At 60.6% G+C, this 5,273-nt stretch overlaps 1 protein-coding gene across 1 annotated transcript in view; it reads left to right on the top strand.

Annotated features, from left to right (window-relative positions):
• The window catches only part of LOC104870125 (junction plakoglobin), a 27,848-nt gene that overhangs the window by 12,151 nt on the left and 10,424 nt on the right, over positions 1–5,273 (top strand). The gene's annotated exons all lie outside the window — the stretch shown is intronic.

The raw sequence follows: 5,273 nt of genomic DNA, 5'->3' as shown, positions 1-5,273 counted from the left end.
CCCCCGGAGCGGAGCCCCTCCCTCTCCCCGCCCCACCTCCGTCCTGTTTGCCGACCCTGGGCCGGGGTGGGGGCGCCGAGGGGAAGCGGCTTCTTCTCTTCCTGCCCCGGGACCAGAGGGCCTGAGCTCGGCTCCGGCTTCAGCGATGGGGGCGCCGGTCCTTCTCTTGTGTGCGGGTCTCTTCCCCTTCCCCCCGACCCCCTTGGCCAGCAGTTCAAGCGCAAGATCCTGGTGCGCGGGGCTGGCTCCCTTCTATTTGGTCTCTGAATCCTGAAGGTTCATTCTGTCTGACTTTGCAACCCCTTGTACCCCTACGGCTTTCCCCGAGCGCGCTCCCGGGGGAAAGTGGGACGGGAGGACTGCATGTCCCGCCCGGTGCCCTGGGCAGAGCTGGGGTAGCGCCCGCTGCCTCTTCCCCAGCGTCCCGGGAGTCTAGATTCCCACTCAGCTGGCTACACTGGTTTTTAAGAATCGGAAGTGTGGTCTTGGGGCAGGACCTGGGGCCCATCCTCCTTGGGAGCAGCTGGAATATGAGGGTGGGTTCTGGGCCACACGAAGATGGGTCTTGGCCCTGCTTGTCCTCCCTGGGCTACATCTTACTTTTTGTTTGTTTGTTTCCTTTTTTGTTTTTTGTTTTTTTGAAACAGGGTCTCACTATATAGTTCAGACTGCTCTGGAACTCACTGTGTAGCCCAGGCTGCTCTCTTGAAGCGATCCTCCTGCCTCAGCCTCGTGAGTGCTGGGATTACAGGCATGCGCCACCACACCTGGTTTATAGCTTACTTTTTTGATAGAACCCAGGTCCTCCTGCCTGCTAGGCAAGCACCCTGTCACGGAGCTAAAACCCAGCTCTGGCTCTCACCCCGGGGGTGACCTTCCTGCCTCTGTGTTTGGTGTAGATGAGAAAGTGCGTTGGGGGGGTGAAACCCCTTGGGGCACTATGGATGAGGAGCTGGCTCAGCCCTGGAGGTAGGGGCCTTACGCAGACCCCTAGGGAAACAAAGGGGGTGGAGTTTGGGCCCAAACAACCTGTTTTCCTCCTTTTGCAGCCTGGGGCGGGTGGGGAGGTGGGGAGGCACCGTACTGTACAGTAATTGGCTAAATGATTAGTTTAGTTTAGCTAATCTGGTTTGTGGCTGTGATGAAAAGATAACGCTGAGCCGGGATTGTGAGCCGGCGCCTGATGAGAACGGGCTACTGGGACAGGGGCGGGCAAAGGAAGGCAGGGTCCCATTAGTCACTGCTCTCAGACCAAGCCCCCGCACCCCTGCTGCACCCTGCCCCACTGTTTGGGGTGTGTTGTGGGAACCTAGAAAGTGATGCTGGGGCGCTTGGCAGGGTGAGCAGCCCTTCCCTCCCTGGTGCCCTGGAGTGAGGGGTCTCCCCTACCGATGGCCCCCTAAGAACTGGCTGGAGTGGTGCCTTCCTGGCTGGAAGTTTGGGACCAGGGTTGGATGCAGTCCCGGCTCCGGGCCCCTCGCCTCCATGAGCCTCCCCAGGCAGTGGGGACCCAGGGTGGACGGAGACCTCGTGGGTACCAGGACTTTCATCTTGCTTGTCCCTCTGTCTCTGTGGGTGCCTACAGATGCAGGCACCCACAGACACCCACAGGGAACCGTGCTCTGGTGTCCTCCTGCTGCAGCCCAGGCGCAGCTTCTGGGAATGGAACCAAGCAAGAAAGAGCTCTGTCCTTTCGTGAGGGGCTGGTGGGCAGTGGGGACGGGCCTGGGCGCCTAGATCCCGGCCCCTCCACTCTGCAGCCCATGGCGTGGCGAGGCCCTGTGGGTGGCAGGGGAGGCGTGCAGAGGTCTTGCTGGGTCCAGCCAGGGTTCCTGGGCTTGTATCACACAAGAAGTGGCAGTTGGCAGCTTGGCTGGAGGTGGTGCCCAGATGCGGAGCCGCGGCCTGTGGAGGGAGAGGGTGGGAGTCAGCTTTAGGCCTGGGTTGTGCTGCTGACTGACGCTGAGGGAACTAGCTGTGATGTGCTGGGGTCCTGTGGGTGGCAGTAGGCTGCTGCTGGCCACGGCAGGGGTACTGGGAGCCAGGGGGTAGGGGACCCGAGGAAGGCTTCCTGACTGTTACAGAGATACTGTGCAGCCCAAACCCAAGATCCTCCTGCCTCAGCCTCCAGAGTGCCTGAACTAAACACCCAGCAGAGATAAGCAGCGGGACTGGTCCCTGCAGGCGACACCCTTGACCTCCCAGGCCTCTCCCAGGACAGGGCTGACTCTGGGTTGCTGTTGCTCCATTTCTCAGCAGCTCCCCTGGCTGCGCAGGGCGGCTCAGCCTTGGGGACCAGAAGCAGCGGCAGGCAGGACGGGCCCAGAGACAAGCAGACTGCTTGGTAGGCAGTGCCCCTTCCCTCGGTTGAAAGAGTTGATATCGTTGTAAAAATGCTGTAAAAAACAAAAAAGTGGGAGAAGAAAAGTTCACCTATAGCCCCAGGTTTGTAGGGAGCGTGCTCTTCTCTGTCCTCTACAGCCTCACCTGTGAGCTTACCTGCTGTACCTGTGAAGTTTTTCTCTACTTTTCTTTCTTTCTTGCTTTTTTGAGGTCTTGCTTTGTACCCCAGGCTGGCCTTGAACTCTTGATGATTTTTCCTGCCTCAGCCTCCTGAGTGCTGGGATCACAGGTGTGTGCCTCCAGGCCTAGCTCACCCCAAAATTTTAACGAAGCCTCCTTCCAAACAGGCCTGGTCTGGGTGGAGACTGGGCTGCAGTGCCACCCAGGAGAGGGGTGCTGCCCTTCCTGAGGCGCGGTGGGTGGCCCCTACCCAGGGCACTTCTGTCCCCTTGCCTGTCCCCTTGGTGTCCCCCTGTGTGTTGGCCCTGCTGCAGCCAGGAAGGGAGGGCCTGGCTCCGGAAGTGGCCTGTCCTCCTTGTCCCTGGTGTCTCTCAGGGTGACCCTTTTCCCCACAGAGGCCAGTGTCCTCCCTCAACCCCTAGTTTGCAGTGGGGACCGCTCCTGGAGCCGTAGCCTGAACCAGGGACAGGCGAGGGGGCGGTGACTGCCCCGACGCGCCTGTCCCGTCCCTGTCCTGGTCTGTTTGTATCAGGCTGGGGCCTGCTGGTGACTGGGGGCTGCTGTGCGGAGCACTGTGCCCTCACTGCCCACTGGCTTACTAGGCAGCACCCACCACACAGGGGCCCCAGGTGTCCCCAGCTCGGGGACAGTGGCCTGGGCCCGGGAGGTGGCTTCCTCTGAACTCCAGGGGTCACAGGAAGCCGCGGCCCTGGCTCAGCTGCTGCGGTGTCTGGAGTCGCTGGAGCCCTTTCCTGTCCAAGCTGGATTCTGGAGCACGCCGGGGTCGACCCGCAGCAGGCAGAGGGGCTTGGGCTTCACCTCACAGAGGAGGGGAACTGTGGCCCTGACGGCATCCTCTTGCCTCAGCGTGGCCCCCCACTCCTGCCCAGTTGCTTCCTGAATGCCTGGCTCTGGGATTTGTCTCTGGCAGCCCTTCCTGTCCCTGTTCCCAGGTGTCCCGCAGCCCGGCTGTGCCCATTTCTTTTATTATTATTATTATTTGCTGTGTAACCTTGCTGTGCAGCCCAGGCTGGCCTTGAACTCACAGCAATCCTCCTGCCTCGGCCTCCTGAGTGCTGGGATGACAGGTGGGCTCCACCACACCTGGCCATGGGCTTACTGCTAAAGGACAGGCTTGGCCTCAGGGTGCTGGTGCCGGGCCTGTGGGGTGTGCACCCACCAGGGCGAGGGCAGAGCCGTCCCAGACTTTCCCAGGGTGGACTGGGTCTTCCCCCTTCCTGTCAGTCTCCAAGCCGGCCTCCTCCGCCCCTGCTGCCAACAAGGCGCCCATTCAGGGAGGCCCCGCCTGTCCCTGTGCTAGTCTGTGGTGGGGAAGGGATGACAGCAGCCTGGGCGTGGCCCTCCACCCCCAGAGCTGGGGAGCCTGCTCCTTCTCCGGTTCTGGGAGCTGGGGGGCAGCGCCCATCCCACTGAGACTGAGGCAGGAAGAGCTCTGTGCGTCCCCTCTCCTGACGGATTTCCCACTGTCCACCTAAGGCCTTTGACCCTGACACCACCTGGGCCAGCTGCTCTGCAGACTGAGCTCAGGCAGGGGACTCGGCCACCCGAGGACGCCCAGTGCGGTGAGGCAGAGCTGGGACGGCACCCGGAGGGGCCTGTGTGCAGTGGGGCCGTCTCCACCAGGACCAAACCCTGGCCGAAATCGGGCCAGGCTCAACATGGAGACTCAGTTTTTCCACCTAGAAATTAGAGAGTAGAAGGCTTGCCTCACTGGGCATGGCAGTGCCTGCCTGTAATCCCAGCATTTTGGGAGGCTGAGGCAGGAAGATCACAAGTTCAAGCACAGCTCGGACAAGTTAGAGACCTGGTCTCAACATGAAAAGGTCTGGGGACACAGCTCAGCCTTGGTTGGAACCCCATTAGCTCTAAAATAAAAAGAAAATGCCTGCTAATGTGATTGAGATTAATTTTGTAATAAAGGCAGCTAGCTGTCTGCTCTGACTTTCAGCTGTGGCTGGCTGGACTCTGCTGGGACCGCTCAGCTCCCGAGTCCTGTCTCAGCTGTGGCCCCAGACTAAACCCAGAGCCTTGGAGCTCAGCTGCCTCCCAGCCCTTTTAAATATATATATATCTTTGACTTTGAGACAAGGTCTGGCTAAGTTGCCCAGGCTGGATTTGAACTTGCACTCCTCCTGCCTCCCTTTGTGTGGCACTGGGGTTGAACCCAGGGCCTTTGCGCTAAGCCACTGCCCAGCCCTTAGGTTTTTTGTTTTGAGTCAGGGTCTTGCCCAGTCACTAAACTGTCAAGACAGTGCACTCACTTGAGCTTGCAATCCTCCTGTCTCAGCCTCCCAGAGGGCCTTAACCAGGAGGCTCGTCCTTGGTCTTGGGGGAGCCCCATCCCCTCTGCCTTGTCTCTGTGGAGTGGGACCATTTCCGGTCAGCGTGGGGTGTGGCCAGGGCAGGAGATAGCCCAGCTTGACCACAGCCTGCCGCAATGAGGCCCCCACAGGGGCACTGGAGGGTCAGGGCGCCTGGGTGCACAGTGTCACCACGTCCTGGGCCTGGACGTGCGGTTTTTCTCCACTGTCCCCCAGGAGTAGTGGCTCTTGTGACCCTCTGGCTCCTCCCAAACTCTTCAATTCTCTCCTGGGACCCACCCCTGGGGCCAGGAGCCTGGCAGAGGAGCCTGCTGCCTTTGCCTCTGCCTGGTTTGCGCCTCTGGTCCCTCCCCGCCGCGGCTGCGCACTGGGTGCTTCTGGTCCTCGGCCTGAAACTCTGAGTCACTT

This window comes from Fukomys damarensis, unplaced genomic scaffold (assembly GCF_012274545.1).
Source record: "Fukomys damarensis isolate Sample0158 unplaced genomic scaffold, DMR_v1.0_HiC HiC_scaffold_13, whole genome shotgun sequence".
In the NCBI taxonomy this organism is placed as follows: Eukaryota; Metazoa; Chordata; class Mammalia; order Rodentia; family Bathyergidae; genus Fukomys; species Fukomys damarensis.
Note: the sequence above shows the minus strand (reverse complement) of the source record. Positions and strands in the feature narration are given on the sequence as shown.